The sequence below is a fragment of the Neomonachus schauinslandi genome, unplaced genomic scaffold (genome assembly GCF_002201575.2).
Source record: "Neomonachus schauinslandi unplaced genomic scaffold, ASM220157v2 HiC_scaffold_647, whole genome shotgun sequence".
NCBI classification, from domain to species: domain Eukaryota; kingdom Metazoa; phylum Chordata; class Mammalia; order Carnivora; family Phocidae; genus Neomonachus; species Neomonachus schauinslandi.
Window position 1 is genome coordinate 1 of NW_025409337.1, and position 22486 is coordinate 22486.

Consider the following 22486-nt stretch of genomic DNA (forward strand, 5'->3'; position numbering starts at 1 on the left):
CTGTTACTGTATATTGTCTGTGTTCCTTTCTGGTCTATGTTGCTTTTAGGCTCTCTCTTTGCTTAGAGGACCCCTTTCAAGATTTCTTGTAGGGCTGGTTTTGTGTTTGCAAATTCCTTTAGTTTTTGTTTGTCCTGGAAGCTTTTTATCTGTCCTTTAATTTTCAATGACAGCCTAGCTGGATATAGTATTCTTGGCTGCCTATTTTTCTCATTTAGTGCTCTGAATATATCATGCCAGTCCTTTCTGGCCTGCCAGGTCTCTGTGGATAGGTCTGCTGCCAATCTAATATTTCTACCATTGTAGGTTACATATCTCTTCTCCCGAGCTGCTTTCAGGACTTTCTCTTTGTCTATGAGACTCGTAAGTTTTACTCTTAGATGTCAGGGTGTTGACCTATTTTTATTGATTTTGAGAGGGGTTCTCTGTGCCTCCTGGATTTTGATGCCTGTTTCCTTCCCCAAATTAGGGAAGTTCTCTGCTATAATTTGTTCCAATATACCTTCCGCCCCTCTCTCTCTTTCTTCTTCTTCCTGGATCCCAATTATTCTAATGTTGTTTCATCTTATGGTATCACTTATCTCTCGAATTCTGCCCTCGTGATCCAGTAGTTGTTACTCTCTCTTTTTCTCAGCTTCTTTATTTTCCATCATTTGGTCTTCTCTATCACTGATTCTCTCTTCTGCCTCATTTATCCTAGCAGTTAGAGCCTCCATTTTTGATTACACCTCATTCATAGCCTTTTTGATTTCAACTTGGTTAGATTTTAGTTCATTTATTTCTCCAGAAAGGGTTTCTCTAATAACTTCCATGCTTTTTTCAAGCCCAGCTAGTATCTTTAAAATCATCATTCTGAACTCTAGTTCCGACATCGTAGTAATGTCCGTATTGATTAGGTCCCTGGCAGTCGGTCTGCCTCTTGTTCTTTTTGTTGAGGTGATTTTTTCTGTCTTGTCGTTTTGTCCAGAGGAGAATAGATGAATGAGGGAACAATATGCTAACAGGGTAACAATGTCCCCAGAAGATATACACTAAACAAATCAGAAAAGACTTGAAACCAGGGGAAAAGAAAGGGAAAGAAAGCAAAAAGAAAAACAAACACACAGAAAAACCAAAACCAAAACAAAACAAAAAAACAGAATATGATCAAATATGATGAGGCTGCTCATGGATCTGTGCCACACACTAGTTTTGGGTGTATTTTGGTCTGTTAGAAGAAAGTGCCTCCCAAAATTTTAAAGAAAGAAAAACTTATATATGTACAAAAATAAGGGTTGATATGATGAAGGGATGGAATATGACTGTAAAGATGGAAATTATAAAAAATTTTATAAAAGGAATTGATAAGAAGTTGTTTGAAAAAAGAAAGAAGAGGATTAAAAAAAAAAAAGAAATGGGGGAGAATGTGATCAGGCACTAGACTGAACAAAGCCATACACTAGAGATTTAGGGTATTTTTTGATCTGTTAGAAGAAACTGTATCCAAAATTTTAAAGAGGGACCAACTTAAATATATACACCAAAAATAAGGTTAACTACTATGAAGTGATAGAACATGACCTTAAAAATGAAATATTAAAAATATTTTTTAAAAAGGGGATTGATCAGATGTTGTTTGAAAAAGGGAAAAAGAAAAATTAAAAAAAAAAAAAAGACAGTTTAAAAAAAATTAACTTTGAAAGACTAAAAAATCATTGGAAAAAAGCCATGAATTCTATGTTCAGTATTCCCCTAGCGCTGGAGTTCTTCCGTTCTCATTGATCGGTATAGTTGGTCTTGACTGGCTGTTCTTGCTGATCTTGGGGGGAGGGGCCTGTTGCCATGGTTCCCAAATGTTTTTGCCAGAGGTGTAGTTGCCCCACCCTTGCTGGATCTGGGCTAAGTAATCTGCTCCGGCTAAGTAATCTGCTCGGGTTTGTTCTCAGTAGCTTTTGTTCCCTGTGAGCTTTCCGTATAGTTTTGGAGGATGAGAGTGAAAATGGTGTCCTCCCAGTCTCCTTCCAGAGGAGCCGAGAACTCGGGGCCCCACTCCTCAGTGAGACCCCAGAGAAAAGCAGTCAATCACTCCCGTCTCCCGGGTGTCCGGCCACACTCAGTGCTCACCCGGCCTGTGACCGAGCATTTCTATCTCTGGCACCTGACTCGGTGTGGAGTCTCCAAACCCAGCAGATCCCTGCGGTGCGCTCCCACACCGCTCCTCCCGGGGGACGAAGGGGAAGTCTCCTTGGATCTACCGCTTTTTGGGTCCCTGCTGGAGGAGTAGTGGCCCGACTGTACTGGGGATCACGGTTTATGGCAACCCCAAGCTGAGAGCCCGCGCCTCGGCTCTGTCTCTGCAGCCGACTTCCCTGCTCCGATACCCGGGATCTCTGCCACACTCAGGCACCCCCAGGCGTTCTGTGACCCCAAGGGTCCTGAGACCACACTGTCCCAGCGAGGGTTCCACCTCCCACTTAGCCATTGGAGCAACGTCCCTCATTGGAGCTGACTTCTAAAAGTTCCGATTTTGTGCTACGCGACTCTATCACTTGCCAGTAGTGGCCAACGGAGGCCCCCTCCCCTGCCATCTATCCTCCGGAATATTGCTTAGGATTCACTTCTCCGCACGTCCTACCTTCCAGAAAGTGGTCGCTTTTCTGTTCAAAGAGTTGTTGCTGTTCCTTTCTTCGATCTCCTGTTGAGCTCGAAGGTGTTCAGAATTGTTTGATCCCTATCCAGCTGAATTCCTGGGACTTGACGAAATCCAGGTCTCCTACTCCTCCACCATCTTGCTCCCATCCTCCTCTAGTTCTTTGATCCACTGATTTCTTAAGTTTTTTTTTTTTAATTTTCTACATATTTGTTAGTTTTCCATTTTCCCTTTTTTTAATTTTTAGTTTTATTTCATTTTCGCTGAAGGAGGTATTTTGTATGATTTCACTTTTTTAAAATTAATTGAGGCTTATTTTTTTATTATTATTTTTTTTAAGATTTTATTTATTTATTAGAGAGATAGCAACAGCAGGAACACAAGCAGGGGGGGTGAGAGAGGGAGAAGCAGGCTTCCCGCCAAGCAGGGAGCCCGATGCGGGGCTCGATCCCAGGACCCTGGGATCATGACCTGAGCCGAAGGCAGATGCTTAACGACTGAGCCACCCAGGCGCCCCCTAATTGAGGCTTATTTTTGTGACTTCCATAAATTTATCTTAGAGAATGTTCCAGGTGCAATTGAGAAAAATTTGTATTCTGCTCTTGTAGGGTAGAATATTCTATATATGTGTATAAAGTCTAGTTGTGGGGGGGATGCGCTGCCTGGCTGGCTCAGTTGGTAGAGCATGTGAGTCTTGATCTCAGGGTTATGAGTTTGAGCCCTACGTTGGGTGTAGAGATTACTTAAAAATAGAATCTTAAAAGAAAAAGGTTTTAGTTCATCATATATTCAAACTCTTCCATTCAAATCCATTATTTTTGTCTAGTTGTTCTATTGAAAGTGGGATGTTAAAATCTCCAAGTTTTTTGAAAGCTGCCTATTTCTTCCTTAAACTCTGTCAGTTTTTGATTCATGTATTCTATGTTGTTAGGTGTGTATACTTTTGTAATTGTTGTATCTTCTTGATGGATTGGCCCTTTTATCAACATAAAATGTACCTTGTCTTTTCTAACAATTTTATCTTAAAGTCTATTTTTGTCTCATATAAATAGAGCCACACTGCCACTCATTTGTTTATTACTGGCATGGATTGTATTTTTCCATCCTTTTATATTCAACCTATGTGTGTTTTCGCACCTAAAAAGAATCTCTTATAGATAGCATAAAGTTGTATTGAGCTCTTTTAATATGTTCTGCCGATCTCTGCCTCCTAATTGGAGAGATTAATTCCTTTACTTTTTTTTTTTTTTTAAAGATTTTATTTATTTGACAGAGAGAGACCCACAGCGAGAGAGGGAACACAAGCCGGGGAGTGGGAGAGGGAGAAGCAGGCTTCCCGCGGAGCAGAGAGCCCGATGTGGGGCTCGATCCCAGGACCCTGAGATTATGACCTGAGCCGAAGGCAGACGCTTAACGACTGAGCCACCCAGGCGCCCTAATTCCTTTACTTTTAAATTTATTGTTGAGAATGAAAGATTTCTGCCATTTTTATATTTTTTCTGTATCTGTCATACCTTTTTTATTTTTCAGTTGCTCCATTACTGCTGCTGTGAACATTTTTTTTGTGAAGATTGTTTTTTGGTAGTGTACTATTTTGATTCCCTTTTTGTTTCCTTTTTTTAATAATTTTTTTTAATAATTTCTTTTTTCTTTAGTTGTTCTTCAGCTTATAAGTGACGTCTGCAATTCATAACAGTCCAGTTTGGATTAATGCCAACTTAGGTGGAATAGCAAAAATTCTTCCCCAGTATAGCTCTAAGGCCTCCCTTTATATTAGTTTCACAAATGACATCTTTCTGCATTGTGTGCCCATTGATATTAACTTGTAGTTATTGTTTTATGCCTTTATTTCTAAAATCATATGGGGGAAAAAGTTAAAAACCAAAAACATGCAATATTACTGTTGTATGTTTACCTATGTTTCTGTATTTATCAGTGTTCATTTTGTGTGTATACCTTCATGTTACTGTCTAATGTTCTTTTATTTCAGCCTTAACTCCCTTCAATATCTCTTGTAGGACAGTTTGCTAGTTATGTATTCCCATGACATTTGTTCATCTGCGAATGTCTCAATTTCTGCTTCATTTTTGAATGCTAGTTTTGCTGGGTATAGAATTATTCCTTGACATATTTTCCTTTCGGTACTTTAAAGATGTCATCCCTCTCCCTTATGACCTCCCTGGGTTCTGATGATAAATCTGCCATTAATTGTATTAAAGACCTTTTTTATGTGACAAATTCATTTTCTCTTGCTGCTTTCAAAACTCACTCTTTGTTTTAGACTCTCAGTAGTTTGTACTGTATCTTAATGTGAATCTTTTTGAGTTTGTCCTTCTTAGAATTTGTTGGGCTTCATGAATGTGTCCATTTATGTCTTCCGTCACGCTTGAGAAATTTTTAACCATTTTTATTCTTCAGGTGTTCTTCTGTCCTTTTCTCTCTCTCTCTCTCTTTTTGGGATGCCCATTATGTGTTATATTGTTATCCTTGATGGTGACATACTGGTCTGTCACATTCTGTTCATTTTTTTTTTTTTCCTTGTCAGACTGGATAAGCTCAGTTGATCTGTCTCCAAATTCACTGTTTCTTTCTTGTTCAAATCTGCTGTTGAAGCCTTCTAGTGAATTTTTGTTTCAGTTATATTTTTTAGTCTTAGAATTTCTATTTGGTTCATTTTTATAATTTATATCTCTTTATTGGCATTATTTATTTTTTACATTGATATTGCCTCTTCTTAGTTTTCTTTAGGTTTTTTTTTTTTTTTTTTTGTGGCTTGTGTTTCCTATACCTCTTTGAGTAAGTATAGTTAAAGCAGTTAAATGTCTTTGTCTCTTTCAGTCAGTGTCTGTACTTCCCAGTGTATATTATACTTTCTTGCTTCTTCACATGCTTGTTTAAATTTTGTTTAAAACTGGTCATGATTATAACGTGACTCTTCTGCAAATCAGATTCTCCCCTTCTACAAGTTTGTTGTTGCTGCTTATGGGTTGTTGTTTATTGATTTTTCCAAACTATAACTTGAAGTTTTATGTTACCACTGAAGTCTGTGGTCCTTTGTAAACTAGTGTTTTGACAATTTCCTCAAATGAAAAGAAACAGGAAAAAAAATTCTCTAGGTTTGCAGATTGGCTCTGTGTTGGGGCATTCCTTCAGCATGTAGCCAGGCTATTTATGATTGTGCGTTAACCTTCACCTTCTGCTTGCATGGAACCTGATTGTCAACTAGAAATAAAGGTTTAGGGTGTTTTCAAGCCTTTTCTAAGCATGCTGGGGATGCCTGTAGCTTTCTTGATTACTTTGTATACCAGAGAGCTTTTTTTAAAAAAATTAAATTCAACTTAACTAATATATACTGTAGTATTAGTTTCAGGCGTAGAATTTAGTGATTCATCAGTTGCATACAACAGCTATTGCTCATTACTTCAAGTGCTCTCCTTGATGTCCATCACCCAATTACCCATCCCCCCCCCACCAACCTCCCCTCCAGCAACCCTCCTTTTGTTTCCTATAGTTAAGAGTCTCCTATGGTTTGCCTCCCTCTCTGTTTTCATTTTATTTTATTTTCCCTTCCTTTCCCCTGTGTTTGTCTGTTTTGTTTTTAAGTTCCACATATGTGTGAAATCATATGGTATTTGTCTTTCTCTGACTGACTTATTTTACTTAGCATAATACCCTCTAGTTCCATATACATTGTTGCAAATCGCAAAAATTTCATTCTTTTTGATGGCTGAGTAATATTCTGCATGCGTGGGCGTGCACGCACACACACACACACACACACACACACACCCCCCAGATTGTCTTTATCCAGTTTTCCATCTGGGTTTTTTCCCATATTTTGGCTATTGTGTACACCCCAAGAGCTTTTAATAGCATTTTTCATCCTTGTATCTCCTTTCACAACCTGTCCTTTTTCAGGCATTTCATTCTGTCTGACTCTTGTCCCTCTCTTATCTCTTGCCCTAGATTACTGTGGCCAGTAATTGTTTCTTTAAGTCCTTTTGGCAAACACTACACAGGAAGCTGCCCCTGCCTGGGAGATGCTCCAAGCTGTATGGAATAAAGGGAAACCAAAACCCTTGCTTTGGTCCATAGGGAGCCACAAGACAGGTCGAAACACACAAGCACAATTATTTTACAATAAAGTCCATATTATTTCCCTGGTACTAGTAACGTGTACCAGGAGTGTGAGCTGCTGTCTTCATGACCCCTGCTGACCTAGTGTGCAAGGGGTGGTAGGTGTGCAATTTAAAATGCCATGGTGTTCTTTTACTGCAAAGTAGTAGCTGCTTTCTTCACCAAGGCTCTCCCTGTTATAAGTTTTCAACTAGGTTCCAGAGTTCATCTTTTTTGTTATAAGAGTACAATTTGTAAATTTCAGGGCCAGATGATGAAGCAAATATTTGTTTATATTGGTGTTAGCAAGGTTGGATAAGTTGGGGCCCTTTGACTTTGAGGTCATGGTCACTTGAATTATGGAATTTTAGTGCTTGATGGAATGTTTGAGGTCATGCTGTTAAAAGCCTGCATTTTACATATGAGGATATGGAGATTCAGATATTTCATTCATTGAACATCTTTGTTTAATAGCTATTTACCAGGCACTCATTCTTAGAATTATAAAATCTGTGATGGAAGATATCCTTAAAAAGGTGTCGAGTATAATAGCCAGTCAGTTGTTCAGGTGTTAAGTAATTTGTTCCAGTATGCAATAGATAAGACCTTTGTCTCAGACTTTCACTTCTCTTTGTTTATACTGGGCTCTTTCAATTCTACCCTAGCATAGTAGGATAGTAAAAACATGGAATACTATTTCTTTTTGTTATAGGATAGCAGGGACTTAATTTGCTTTATGGCTGATCACTTTTGCTGCTATCTCTCAAGGATTTAGGAACTCCTTGAAGACAGTGGCCTCAAGTCATCTTAGCATTTCACTTGTTTTGTTTCTTTAGTGGTATTAATACTGTTACAGTCCACTAAGTGGTCAGAGTGCCAAAACCTGCTTCAGGGTTATATGTTGTGTTTGTATGGGTATGCTCACATGTGCATATTACAAATTCCAATATATTTTTGTTTTCTTCTCCCTTTTTTTGGTACCTGGAGAGTGCTATTTGTTTTTCCAGTTCAACTCTGATTTCTTTTGCAGTTTTGTTAGACTTCTTAACATTCCCTTTTTTACCCTCTGGCTGTTTTTTCAAACATAGCTCCTCAGGTTTAGATGTATATTCTAGGTTACTTCCTAATATTTAAAAGAAGAAAATTCTTTCTTTTTTTTTTTTTTTTTAAGATTTTATTTATTTATTTGTCAGAGAGAGAGAGAGAGCAAGCACACGCAAGTGGGGAGCTGCAGGCAGAGGGAGAAGCAGGCTCCCCACTGAGAAAGGAGCCAGACTGGGGACTCGATCCCAGAACGCTGAAATCATGACCTTTAACCTACTGAACCACCCAGGCATCCCCAAAAAATCATTCTTAAATCTAAACTTTATTTTACCTAATTTACCTAATGACTAATTAGTCATTCTTCTCACTCCTCTTCTTCATTAATCTCATTTGTGGCTTCTCTTTTGATCTGTGAAGTACACCTCCTCTTATCTAGCTTACTGTCTCTCTTGTGAGGAGTTAGAATTTTAGCCAGTTGCCCCACGTAAGATCACTGTCACCTCTGACACCAACTTCAGGCTCCCAGAGTCCCCAAAGCCAACCTCAAGCTTAATAATTCACTAAAAAGACTCACAGAATTTGCTGGGAGCTATTATACCTGTGGTTACAGTTTATTATAAAGAAAGGATAGAGATTAAAATCAGCCAAGGAAAGAAGCACATAGGGCAGAATCCAGTAAAGGTCTCAGACACGGAGCTTCTCTTGTTTTCTCTGGAGTCAGAATGGTTAATTTTCTGGTATGTATAGTGTGATAATATCAAGGAAGTTCACCTGAGCCTTGGTGTTCAGAGTTTTTATTGGGGCCTTTGATGTAGAGTGCATATTTGTGTCCCACCCCATTTATTGTTGAAACCTCATCCCCAATATTCTAGTGTTTGGACATGAGCCCTTTCGGAAGTGATTAGGTTATGATGGTGGAGCTCATGAATGGGATTAGTGCCCTTATCAAAGAGATTCCAGAGACATCCCTAATCCCTTCTGCCTTCTAAGGTTGTAGTCAGAAGATAGCATCATTTATGAAGTGAGCCTTCATTAGGTATCACCAGCACCTGACACTGAATCTGCTGATGCCTTGATCTTGGACTTTCTGTCCTCCAGAATTATGAGAAGTAAGTGTTTGTTGTTTATAAGGCATCTGGTTTATGGTATTTTGTTAGAGCAGCCTGAACAGACTAAGACAACATTTTGTGGGCATGATTGATTGCCCACATAGCTGATCTCTGTCTTCCATTTCTACTTCTTCCGTGTGTGACCCAGAGCCCCCATTCTAAATCACATTGTCTTTCTGGTGTCACCAGTCCCTATGCTAACACTATAGGTTATGGCTAGCCCCCACCCTAAATCACACTGTTAGACCATCCAGTGTAACTGAGGTCATCAGGCAAAGAAAGATACCCTCTCAGCCATGATATTTCAAGGATTTAGGGATTATTTCCCAGAAGCCAACAACAAAGGCCAGACCTCATTTTTAGTAAGGTTAAATTCTTTATTATACATTTGTCTTCTCAGTTTTTTCCTAAGAAGTGCATTACTCATGGTTGTCTTTCTTTTCACACTTTGAGAGCCCACATTTTAACAACAGAAATCCTCTTTTTTAATTCACAAATGTGTCTCACTAATGCACATTCAATGTCCCCATTTTGAAGTATGTGATTCCTGTCCTATTTAACTCATAGAGTTACTGTAAGGCTTGAATGAGAGAAGTTAAAAAAATGATTTTTAGAATTAATCTTTCCATTCTTCATACTGCCTTTTACTAACTTTGATATTACTCTCATTCCATGTTACTGTGTTTTATAACATACCCATTGATCATATTTATTTTTTGAGGGCAGGGTTCATGATATATATCTGTGTCTTTTGTACTTGAACTATTATAAAGCCCAGTTTGTTGAATTTAGTTTTCAATAATAATAAAAATATATTGAAATTCCATTTGCTTTTAACCACCAGAACGGCTGTATTTAGTTGTGCAGGTTGAGACCTGCAGTGCCCTCAGAGGCCCCATTCATAATTAAGTCCTGAAAAATGTGTATTTATTATGATACTCTTCCAGTAGATGGTAATAAAGTGTATTTCCTAATCAATATATTATGACAATTTTTCGGTAGATTGAAGTATAGTGACTTGAGTAGGAGGATCTTTTCTCATTTGCAGAAAAATGTGGCCCTATTGAGACTATGGTCCTTGGGCTTAGACTAGCCTAGATTTTTATCCTGGCTCTGCCATTTATAGATGTATGATCTTAGATAATCTCTTCAACACTTAGTTTTATCTATAACATAGGATTGGTACTATTCATTTCAGTATACTATGTTATCTAGAATCTTTATGAGGTAATATACATGACACATTTGCTATAGTGTCTGGCACCTACTAAATTGTCCTAGTCTATTTGGGCTGCTTGTAACAAAATACCATAGGCTGAGTGGTTTATAAACAACACATTTGTTACAGTTCTGGAGGCTGGGAAGTTCAGGATGAAGGCAATGGCACATTCAGTGTCTGGTGAAGGCCTGCTTCTGAGTTCTTAGGCAGCCACACATAGTAGAAGAAACAGAAGAAGGGATCTCTCTGGGTCCTGTTTATTAAGGGTATTAATCCCATTCATGAGGGCTCCATTCTCATCACCTAATCACCTCCCAAAGTCCTTAACCTTCAAACACTATCACAGTAGGGGTTAGGTTTCAACATATAAATTATTGGGGGGATACAAACATTCAGTCTAGCTAAATAATTGTGCCTGTTTTCATTGGAGCTTGTTTAGCTTAGCAGTATGTGATTACAGAAGTATGTGTGAGGTGCTTTAAATTAGGTAAGAGACTTAATTGAAAGACTGGCTTAACACCTTTTTAAGTGATTGCTCTTAAGTTAAAGTCTGTTGTATTTTATTCAGACTTCCTGTTTTCAAAGTAGGAGGGTTAGTATTGAACCATACGGCAGAGATTCCGTTAGAGGACTTTGAGGGAATAAGGGACAGAGACTTGAATTTAGAGCCTTTTCAGGGATCTTGATGATATCTTACCTTTGTAATAGACTAAATCTATCACAGTCTGAGTGTATAGGTTATTGTGCCTCAACTTGCTAACAGTGAGGAAGCAGGAAATCCATCAATTGCTTTTGAGTGGGGAGTGATTGATAAAATAAAACTGGACCCAGACTGTGATACATTAGCAGTTGTCATTATTTTTGTCTTTAAATCCTTGGATTAGGGGTGCCTTGGTGGCTTAGTCCATTAAGCATCTGCCTTCGGCTCAGTTCATAATCCCAGGGTCCTGGCATCGAGCCCCACGTCAGGTTCCCTGCTCAGCAGGAGAGTCTGCTTCTCCCTCTCCCTATACCCCTACCCCACTCTCTCTCTCTCTCTTTCTGTCTCTCTCTCAAATAAATAAAATCTTAAAAAATGCTTGGATAAAGTCATATCAAGTGTGTGGGGGGTAGGGGAGGGAGGGGATGGTGTTGTAGATAGCTTGGCATGGGAAATTGGTTTCTAGCATAGGAATTTTCCACTTCAGAAAAAAAAGTTTCAGACAAATGGTATTCTGATCTGGTATACAGAGTGAGTGGAAAATAATTCTGCATTTCTTTTTAAATGTTGAAATAAAACATATCACCATATTCCCAACATCGTTATATTAGGGAGTTCCAGATTGTTTAGACGAATGAAGACAAGAGGACCAGATTGCCAGATGTTAGGGTTCTAGCTTCAAAGTCTTCTAGAATACCTATGGTAAATAAGTCTGGGTTGTTTGATTAGTTTTGGTGTTTTAAGATACCAAAAGCAGGCAGTTATTTTAGTGTGACTCTAAGCATAATTGGCATATTTCAGGCATTTACAACTTAGGCCATAGTAATCTTTAATTTGAAAGTATATGAAGGCTATACAAAATATGGCAACCAGCTGTTTGCTTTATTTTCTCTGATGACAGAAGAAGAAATGAATTGAAGCTGGTACATGATTCAAGGCTTTTTTGACTGAACATTTAAAAACCATTTGGAATGGTTATGGGTTCTTTCCTGTAAGTCTTCTATGAGCGGAAAAGATAATCAAAACTTTAGTATAGACATGGACGTCTTAAATGGAGCAATGATTTAGGTAGCCTCTAGACGTATTTAACATGTATTGCAAGTATATATTCAGCAAATAATGGATAAACCAGCAAGTTCTAGAAGCTAGTTCTTTTAGAACTTGTCACATATAGAACATAAATTATAAGTGAAGTCCTGGATTTAGATGGATTGAAGACAAACATGAAAATAACATTCTGTGTAGTAACAATGGAAGTGCTATAGGAAGTAGTATGTAACTAATTCCCAAAGGAATAGTTTGAAGGAGGATCACTGAGGGGTATAAGGTTCCTGAAGGTTCATGAAGAAGGTAATTCTTGAGCCAAGTTTTGAGGGGCCCATCTTGTCAGGCTGAAGATATTGAAAAGGCAGCCTGGCAGAAAACAATATTTGGACAAAGTTATCATGAACCTTACAGGCAGTTTTCAAAAATTTCATTGTGCCTTATGAAAATTCATTTTACTTATAGATTTTTTTCTCCTCAGGTTTGTTCTAATACTTTTATTTTCTTAATTCACTTGCCTGACCAGCCTAGGAGAAAAATAAGGCAAGTGTACTAGTCACAGGGCTATAGCTTATGGAATAGTGACTTTGACTCTAGAAATAGACTGGCCTATTCCACTGAGTTTTTCATTTAATTCCTTTCTGTTCCTTAAACTTGGAGAGGCCACGGAGTTCTAAGCAGGAAGTTTCTTTTTCTTTTCTTTTAGGGTTTGAGATATTGAAGTAAGTCATTAGATTAAAGCAATATTTTTGTGAATCACAGCATGTGAAAATAAAGCATCTTTATTAAAAACGTCTAAAGCACATTCCCATTTTAACTTGTGAATATTAACTATTCTTCTATCTTCTGTAATTGTGGTCTATAGTACTATTATTACATAGGATTGTTATTAGTACCAATTTAATCTTCATAATGGTCTTGAGGTAAGTATGTTATCTCCATTTTACAGATGCAGAAACATGTCTTGAGAAGATAACCTGGCCCATTGTTAATGCGGCCAACAAGTAGCACAGGTCATTGACAGCATTCTGACAGCAAAACCTGAACACGTGGTCTATAAGGACTTGTGTGCTGCTTGTGAAATTGCCTTGATGTTTCTGTGCTCTGGGAGGGTAATAAATCAGGATATTTGGAACTAGGACTATCCTGGAAAATCCAGGACCTGTGTATAGCCATCACCAAAGTACATTCTTTCCCTCATGTGAGACAAAACCAGCTTTCACCAGGAAACATTCTCTTACTCATTTATTTTTGAGTCCATCAATCCAATCTTGGCCTCCACTCTAATGCATATTCTTAGAACCTAAGGTCATTGAAGGGGGAAAACTTTTTAGCTGTATACCTTCAGAATGCTCAGTGAATCACTTCAGTTTGGGAGAAACATAAACTGAGTGCTATAGTTTAGCTCAGTAGCTAGTAATTGAAGCCTAACTTAAACTGGACAAAGGTACAAAAGATTGATGGGTAGACTTGCAGCTCACAGCCCCTGGGCACCTGGATTGCTCAAATGCTTGGCCTATAACCTGGAGCACAACTTGTACCTCTTCTCACTTTCTCAGGTTTCTTCATATGGTATAGGACAAGGCTGCTGGCTGCTTTGGGGTCACATCCTTGACCAAGTTGGGAAGAAGAGAATCTTTTCCCAGTAGCCTCAAAAAAAAAAAAAAAAAAAAAAAAGATGGCTGGGTGAGAAGGCCAATGAAGCTGCATTGTAAGTGCCTCCTCTATGGCTGAGTAAACACTGGAGAGAGACATATACAATGATTACTAACAGTGTAAAGGGATCTGTGGGGTAGAGGTATTGTTACATTCGATGGATAAAATGGAAATGTAGTATACTGAATTTCCCCTTAAGCTTACGCCTACTGTCTGATTTACTTTAGATATCATTAGCATCTGTGATGCAGTGATGATTAGTATGATAAATAATTTACATATTCATTTAGCAGTCATTTTAATGAGTACCTCTGTGAGGGGAGCACTGTGCACTGAGGTGATGAGATGATCAGGCACATGTCTCCTATTGTTCTAATGGAAGGAGTAGAATATACTGGAGATGTGATGGCTTCACAGGAGGAGGTATGTATGTGGAGGTATTGGGGGATATTTCATGGACGAGAAGAGCATTGATCTGTGACAGAGTTGGAGAGACTGAAGGGAGTGGAGAGGTGATTTCCAGCAAAGAGTGCCATGGATGCAGTTATGGTGGTGGAAATGTGCAGGCTCTGTTGAGTGTGTGAAGGGGGAGAACAGATTGATTGGGGGAGTGGAGGGGATGGATGAAGAGTAACGTTGAAGGCCAGGCTAGCCAGTATCTGAACTTGGGCTCAGGCTTTCATGTCATCAGATTTGTGGGAGAGTTTCTCTCACCACAGCCTGAGGTACTGGAGAGCAGGGTCTTTCTTGCTCATCTTGTATCCCTGAGGCCTAGCAGAGTGTCTGCATGCACTGGGCACTCAATAAATGTTGACTGAAGATAAGAACATCATATTTCTGTCATTTATATTAATTAGAGGGTTCTAGTCCCTAAAGAATCTGAGTGTGGATGAAATCTAGAGAAGCAAAGGACCAGTCAAATGTAACCAGAGCAGTGAGTGACAGGCCTGAGAAATGCTCTGTTACCTGAGGGAAGGAAAGACCTCTGAAGAAACAAATGGGCAAATATTTGATAGAATGAGCTCTGAGCCTCACAGTGCTTGCTAGCTTGGTTAAAACTTTCTATCTGTTCCTCAGACTTGAGCGTCCCTGAGTCACTCTTCTGAATGTATGTAAATTCCTGGGTGCAAAAGCATTTACATTCTTCAAGTATATGGCTTGAGCCGTTGGGATTTATTCAGATACTCAAGAAAACTCCCCTTTGCATTCAGTTAGATATCTTATTTGTTCCCCAAATTTTTAAAATGATACCACAAACAAATACTATTTAGAAACTTTCCAGGGGGAGTAGCCCAAAGATGTATGGTGGCATGCATTTACTTTTTTAGGGAGTAAAGTTTCAAAATGAATAAATAAAATTCATAAGCATGGTGTATCTAAAGAAATGAAAAATTGAGCAGAGCAGCAACAAGAAGGAAAAGTGGTTTCTGAGGGGCTGGATAGTAAAACAATGAAGCAATGAAACACTTTTGTGTTTTAACCACTTTAATTGCTTCCTTTTAAAGTTCTATTCAAAGTATAGTCGATCTTCATTATTCAGATTCTGTATTAACAAATTCCCCTCTTTGCCCAAATTTATTTGTAATCTCCAAATCAATGCTTGCGGTGCTTTTACAGTAATTTGTGGACATGTGTAGAGCAGAGAAAAATTTGAGTCGCTTGACGTGTAAGTTCTCAGCTGAGGTCGAACAAGGGCCCATTCTGCCTGCTTGTTCCAGCTCTTTACACTGTAAATAAGTGTGTCCTTTCTTGGTCTACTTAATGCCATGTTTTTCACAGTTTTGTGCTTTGTGTGATTTCACTGTGTAAAATGGCCCCCAAGCGTAGTTCTTAGGTGCTGTCTAGTGTCCCTCAGTGCAGAACAACTGTGATGTGCCTTACAGAGAAAATTCATGTTAGATCAGCTTTGTTCAGGTATGAGTTGTAGTGCTGTTGGCCATGAGTTCAATGTTAAAGAATCAACTATATATATTAAATAAGGTGTTTTTAAGCAGAAATACACATAAAATAAGGTTGTATACTGACAGGAATCAATCCTGTATTTCCCCTAGAAATAGTGGTTCAGTATTTGCTATTCATTGTTTGTGGTGACTTTATTGAATGATAACTACTATGAATAATGAAAATTGACTATATTTCTCTTCTTGCTGGGATCATCCTGGGCTTATGTAGTTATTTAGTGGGTTTGTTTTTTTTTTTTTTTGGTAACTTTTATTTTGACAGAATTTCAAATTTACAGAAAAGTTGGAAGAATAGTGTAATGAAGTTTCTTATGGTGGAACTGTAAATAGGTTAAATAGTGTCCTCTACAAACTCCTGTCCACCTGGAACTCCAGAAGGTAGACTTATTTGGAGATAGGACCTTTGCAGATGTAATTAGTTAAGATGAAGTTCTACTGCATTAGGGTGAGCCCTAAATCCCAGTGACTTGTGAGAAGAGGAGATACACAGGGAGACACGTGAGAGAAGGCCACAAGATGACAGAGGCAGAGATGGGAATGATGCAGCCACAATCCAATGAAGGCAAGGATTGCTGGGAGAAAGAGGCCAGGAAAGATTCTTCCCTGGAGCCTCCAGAGGGGCTAACACCTTCATTTTGGACTTCTTGGCTCCAGAATTGTGAGAATAATTATGTTGTTTTAAGCCACTGAGTTTGTGGTCATTTGTTACAGCAATCCTAGGAAACTAATATAACCCTTTAGTCCATTTCACTAGTTTATTATTTTTTGCCTCTCTCTCTTTCTTTTCCTCTTTCTCCCCCTCCTCTCCCTCTTTCTCTCCCCATGCATGTGTGTATCAATTTTTTTTCTGTACCTCTACCCCTAAATATTTATTTCCAGAATAAGGATATTCTCTTACACAAGCATAGTATAATTACAAAAATAAGAAATTAAAAACTGATACAATATTATTATCTAGTCAACAGTTCATATTCAAATTTTATCAATTGCCTAATAATGACCTTTTTTCCTTTGGTCCAAGATCCAATCTAGGATCATACATTTCATTTCCTTTCCATGCCTCTTTAATCTTTTGTTAATCTGAAACAGTTCTTCAGACTTTCTTTGTATTTCTTGACCTTGTCATTGCTGAGGTGTACAGTCCAGTTATTGTGGTCTTGTCTGATATTTTCCCCAGTTTAGATTTAGGTTATTTCTCTCTGGTAGGAATACCACAGAAATCTTGTGTTCTTTTCAGTGCCTCCAATCAAGAGGCACTTGATGCTGGTTACTTGATTAAAGTGGTGTCTGGCAGGTTTCCCCACTTTAAAGTTACTGTTTTTCCCTTTGGAATTAATAAGTAATTTGTGGGGAGATGCTTCATGAGCATGTAAATATCCTCTGCATCATTAAACTGTCACCTACTAGTTTCAGCTTTCATTGATGATTTTCTAAATCCACTGTTTATATCAATGTAGACTCATATGCCTATTTTATTCAATAGGTTATAATCCTTTACTGTCATTATTTATTTGGTGCAGGAATGTTCCACATTTGGCCAGTGAGAGGCCATTCACGCAGGCTCATGTGTCCTTATGACATGTTCTCATTCCTTGAGTGCTTTCTTACTGTCTGGTTCAGGATATTTCAGGCTCATCTTGTACTTCCCTGTCCTATTCCCCCATGTCACCCATTAGTTTACAGAGCTGACGCGGGCTGATTTAATGCATTAAAGAGTATTCTGGAGTTAAAAAAAAAAAAAATTGGCTCAAAAGAGACCAAATGTTATCTTCCTCTTTATTTACTGTTCTAGTTAACAAAGCGAGCTTCTTCAGAGCTGTCAGGGGAAACTGCCACTAGTGGAGGGTAAATACCCTCTTGAGGATAGATGCTTCCTTTTGTAGTCCTGCCCTGCCATAGGAATTTCTACATAAAGAGGAATATGCTTAGGGCTCTTACATATTAAAATACCATCTATGTTATGGCTGAATTTGTTTTTTGGATTTGTTCCCTCTGTTCTAGTTATGGACGTTTTACTGGTGTATTTTAATCTTAATTCATTTCTTTTTTAACCACAATGATGTTGATGAGGGGTTTTTTTGTATTATTCAGGTGATCAACTTATAGTAGTTGACCTTAATTTGATTTGTGATACAAATCTAAAAGATTTTCCTTAAATAAAATGCAAATTTAAAATCTTATGAAATGAATGCATGTTGTAGACATTTGTAAAAAAAAAAAAGCAAAACTTATACAAAAACATTTGGAGAAAATAAATCAGTGTTATCACTGTTGCTGGATAAAACTCCTTCACTCACATTTTCTTCCCTTGAGTATCTTAAATACACTTTTCTGTTTTTTTTTTTTTCTGGCATAAAGTTGCTGTCAACATCCTATGATAAGGTAATTTTTATTCATTTGTAAGTCATTTATTCCTTTCCCTAGATGTACAAAGCATTTGTTTAAAGATCTGTTTTCTAGGATATATCTTGGTTTTGATTGCTTTGGGGTTGATATTACCAGGTATGTGGTGTGCTTCAATATGCAGTTTTTTTTTTAAGATTTCAGGAAGGTTTTTCTGGAATTGCAGTTTTTAATATTTGTTCTGTCCCATTATCTTGGTTTTCTTCTTCTTCAGGGATTGCTATTATCTGTGTGTTGGATCACAAGAGAGACTTGATTGATCACTCTGTTTCTCTTGAATACTTTTACTTTCTTCATTGGAGGTAGGTGAACTTTAAAATTTCCTTCTTATTTTTTAAGGATTATCTGTGATAGCTACTTGCTTTTGGATTCCTTCCAGTTTAGTCTTTTTTTCCTGAGCTGATTTTTTTTCCATGTTGAGAGAATATTTTATTTTTTGTTTCAAGTTTTTATTTAAATTCCAGTTAGCATACAGTGTAATATTAGTTTCAGGAGTAGAATTTAGTGATTCCTCACTTACATACAATAACCCCAGTATTCATCACAAGTATTCTCCTTAATCCCCATCACCCATTTAACCCTTTCCTCTACTTACCTCCCCTCTAGAAACCCTCATTTTTTTCTCTGTAGTTAAGAGTCTGTTTTATGGTTTGCATCTCTCTCTTTTTCTCTTCCCCCCATGTTCATCTGTTTTGTTTCTTAAATTCCACATATGAGTGAAATCATGGTATTTGTCTTTCTGACTGGCTTATTTCACTTAGCATAACATACTCTGGCTCCGTCCATGTTGTTGTAAATGGCAAGATTTCATCCTTTTTGATGGCTGAGTAACATTCCACTGTATGGATATGTGTGTGTGTGTGTGTATGTGTATATATATGTGTGTGTATATATATATTCATTCCATTGTATGTACATTGTATATCATGTATATAAACCACATCTTTATCCATTCATCTGTGGATGGACATCTGGGCTCTTTCCTTCAGCTGATTTTTTAACTTTATTCTACTGCTTAAGTTTTGTTACTTCATTTCTGACTTTTTGTAATCTAAATATGTTGTCTTATATTGAAATAATAGGTTACACTTTTTCTGTTCTATCAACATGTCTTTAGTATGCTTTCTTTGTGTGTTGGAATGTTATTCTGCTCCATTCCATTTTTTCTAATTATAACTTTGTACTGGATTTAACCTTGATCCCTTTCTATTGCCTATTTTTATGTTATAGTTTCTGTGCATTTTTAGAAGAAGGCAGGATTCAAAATAGCTTTGATAATTTCTGTTGTTTTCTTGTAATTTGCAAAAATATGGCCACATGTTTATTTGTTATTTAGATATTTTCTGGCTCAGTTCCCTTCCTCCACTCCATCTGGACCTTTTCTTTTCTTTGTCTCTACCATCCCTGTGCTGCTGAGCAGATTCCACTGCCAGCAATTTCTCTGCAGTGTGAGGCCCAGTCCAAGAAGGTAGTCCTGGCTGACCAGTGCTAAATGTCCTAGACTGCTCCTACTCCTTTGGATCTTCTTGGGTGGAACCCTTGTCCTCATCCTGTTTCAGGTACCATTTCATTCTCAGCTTGCCTGCTCCACTTCCTAGTGAACACCACATGTCTATGTACTCAGATCCTCCTTTGCTCCTTCACTTCTCTCAGGGTTGCTCTCAGATAGAATCATATGCAGGACTTTTGGAGGGTTGAATATTTGTCCTTACCTATTTGTATTTTGGAATTTGTTCTCTAATTGTACATGTTTATGTGCTTTCTTGTTACTTTTTTTTTTACATGGGGATTCAGAGACATTCAAAACATATGCCTTCACCATTGCCATTCCTGGGTTTCCACAGGAATGTCAACTTAATGTATATTTAATGAAGTTTATTTGATTTTTGTTTTTCATTTTTTTTTTCTTTAAAAACCATCTCTACAGAGACAAAGAAATTGGGATATAGAATACCCATCCTTTCCAAGAGGGAGTCCACTGAAGTTCAGAAGAGCAGGTCTCAGGACAGTGGGGGCAGCTGCTTCCCTCTCTGAAGCATGGCTCAGATGTGGAGAAGGATTTCAGGACACTTCTGAGACTCTGGTAAAGTAATTATAAAATTGTTTTCCTTGAATGCCAAAGGATACTTAGATTCCTGAGTGTTTAGGCCACTGTAATTTTATTTCTTTGGAACTCCCTACCTTATTTCAGGACACAGTAATTGGTACAGTCGTCTTTTTTTTTTTTTTTTTAAATCAGAGAGCGAGAGAGAGTGAGCACAAGCGGGGGGAGTAGCAGGCAGGGGGAGAAGCAGGCTCCCCACTAAGCAAGGAGCCTGATGTGGGGATGTGGGACTGGATCCCAGGACCTTAGGATCTTGACACGAGCCGAAGGCAGCCGCTTAACTGGCTGAGCCACTAGGCGTCCCGGTACAGTCTTCTTTTTTCAACCTTGAATTCCCTTAGTAATTGTGGCAAGTTAGTAATCACCTCTTTATGCCAGGCCCAACCTTTGTACTTCTTTGTAAATGTAGGATACTACTGAGAGGTTTCTTAGAAGATGAAATCTTTGAGCATCCTACTCTTCACAAGAAGTATATTTATGAAATGCTTGTATACTCAGGATCTTTTGGCAACAAGATATTCTGGTTAATATTTGTATGTATGCTAATTTTGAAATACAGATATGTACAAAATGGAATACTGTTACAAACTCTTAATGGTTAGTTCTCTGTTTAGATTCTGGTAGAACATAAGAATACATTTATATATGTATGAGGAGTATGTGCTTTGGGAATACTTATTGGTAAATATAAATAAAAGAGAGGCATATTTTAAGGAGGGTATAGTTTAAGGTTTTGAGTATTTTACAAAATATTTTTGGTTTTAGCCCTTGTTCACATAAATTACTATATTATCATTATTATTATTATTGTCATCTTCCTGCAGTCATTAACAGCTGAAAAGAAGATTGTTACAGAAAAGCACCTCGAATTATCCCCTAGACCCAAGAAAGGTAATGTTTTGTTGATTTCTTTTTTTTTTTTTAAAGGTTTTATTTATTTATTTGACAGAGAGAGACAGCGAGAGAGGGAACACAAGCAGGGGGAGTGTGAGAGGGAGAAGCAGGCTTCCCGCCGAAAAGGGAGCCCGATGCGGGGCTCAATCCCAGGACCCTGGGATCATGACCTGAGCCGAAGGCAGACGCTTAATGACTGAGCCACCCAGGCGCCCCTATTTTGTTGATTTCTTGACAGAAATGGTATAAGGCTAATATATCCTTCTTTGATTTATTTACATAGTTTGGGTAGACTACATATTTATGGTTTAAAAATATCAAAATGTAAAAAGGTAATTTTTGAGAAATCTCTCATCTTTGTCACTATTTACCCCATTTTTTTCTTCCCTCCTATAGATAATTATTAAAATTTTTTATGTGTCCTTCCTGGGTTTACTGTCATCAGCAGAGCTCAGTAGGTTAGCTTAGGCTCACAGCTCCAGGATTTTAAAAAATTCTGATTTGGGAAATAACAGTTATGACCTATGATAAAAGGACTATACTATTTCAGGCAATGAAATTCTTACTTGGTGAATTAGTTAGGGAAAGCTTTCAGATACAGATAGTAGGAAACTTTTAGAGTGTTTGAAGAAATGGGGTTGAATTTATCTCCTGCAATAAGAAATTCAGGGAGTCAGATGTGTTCCGAGTTGTGCAGCCTTAGTGCGGAGTTTGTTCTTGCGGTCATGAGGTGGAAGCTAAATTCTCTGGGCCACTGTAGGTTCTGAGGATTTTCTCCAGGTATACTTTTCTTCTGGGAAGTAATTCCATTCCGAGGACCTCTACCTTTGGCCAGAACCTGTTATATAGGGTCACCTCTACTAAAGGGACTTCAGTGAAGTTAAAGATTTTTAAATATCTATGTTGTTAGTAAGGAAGAAAAGGGGGTATGAGGGGGGCTGCTGGCCCTCCTGCTACACTCAGTGGGTAAGCAGGAAAAGTCAGTGCTTGAGACCTTAGGGATCTCCTTTGCCCCTAGGGGTCCTGAATGTGTGATCTTGGGAAAGAAGCTAAACACACTAAGCCTTAGTTTCTCCATCTGGGAAATGCGCATAAGAATGTGTGCCTCATTGGGTTATTGTTAACAAAAAGAAAGTAATAAAATGTCTATTTCAAAGGCTTGCACTTAGTAGTTGCTTAATTGATGGCAGCAAATGCTGTTATGTCCGATGGCAAAAAGAGCTATGTGAAAGCTTGCTAAAAATTCTGCGGAGTGGGAGAACTTTCTGTGAATAAGAGCTATATAATTATTTTTAAAAAAATTTTTTTATTATGTTAATCACTATACATTACATCATTAGTTTTTGATGTAGTGTTCCATGATTCATTGCTTGCGTATAAGACCAGGTGCTCCATGCAGAACCTTCCCTCTTTAATACCCATTACCAGGCTAACCCATCACCCCAACCCCTCCCCTCTAGAACCCTCAGTTTGTTTTTAAGAGTCCATAGTTTCTCATGGTTTGTCTCCCCCTCCGATTACCCCCCTTCATTTTTCCTCTCCTTCTATCTTCTTCTTTTTTTTTTTAACATATAGTGTATTATTTGTTTCAGAGGTACAGGTCTGTG

The 22486-nt window shown here is 38.0% G+C and overlaps 1 long non-coding RNA gene across 1 annotated transcript; it reads left to right on the forward strand.

The window, feature by feature from the left end:
• The first annotated feature begins 13556 nt into the window (after positions 1-13556).
• Positions 13557-20863, forward strand: LOC123323754. Its single transcript, XR_006539525.1, has 3 exons — positions 13557-13572; positions 19809-19964; positions 20810-20863. It is a non-coding gene; the product is annotated as an uncharacterized LOC123323754 (long non-coding RNA).
• Positions 20864-22486: the final 1623 nt, after the last annotated feature.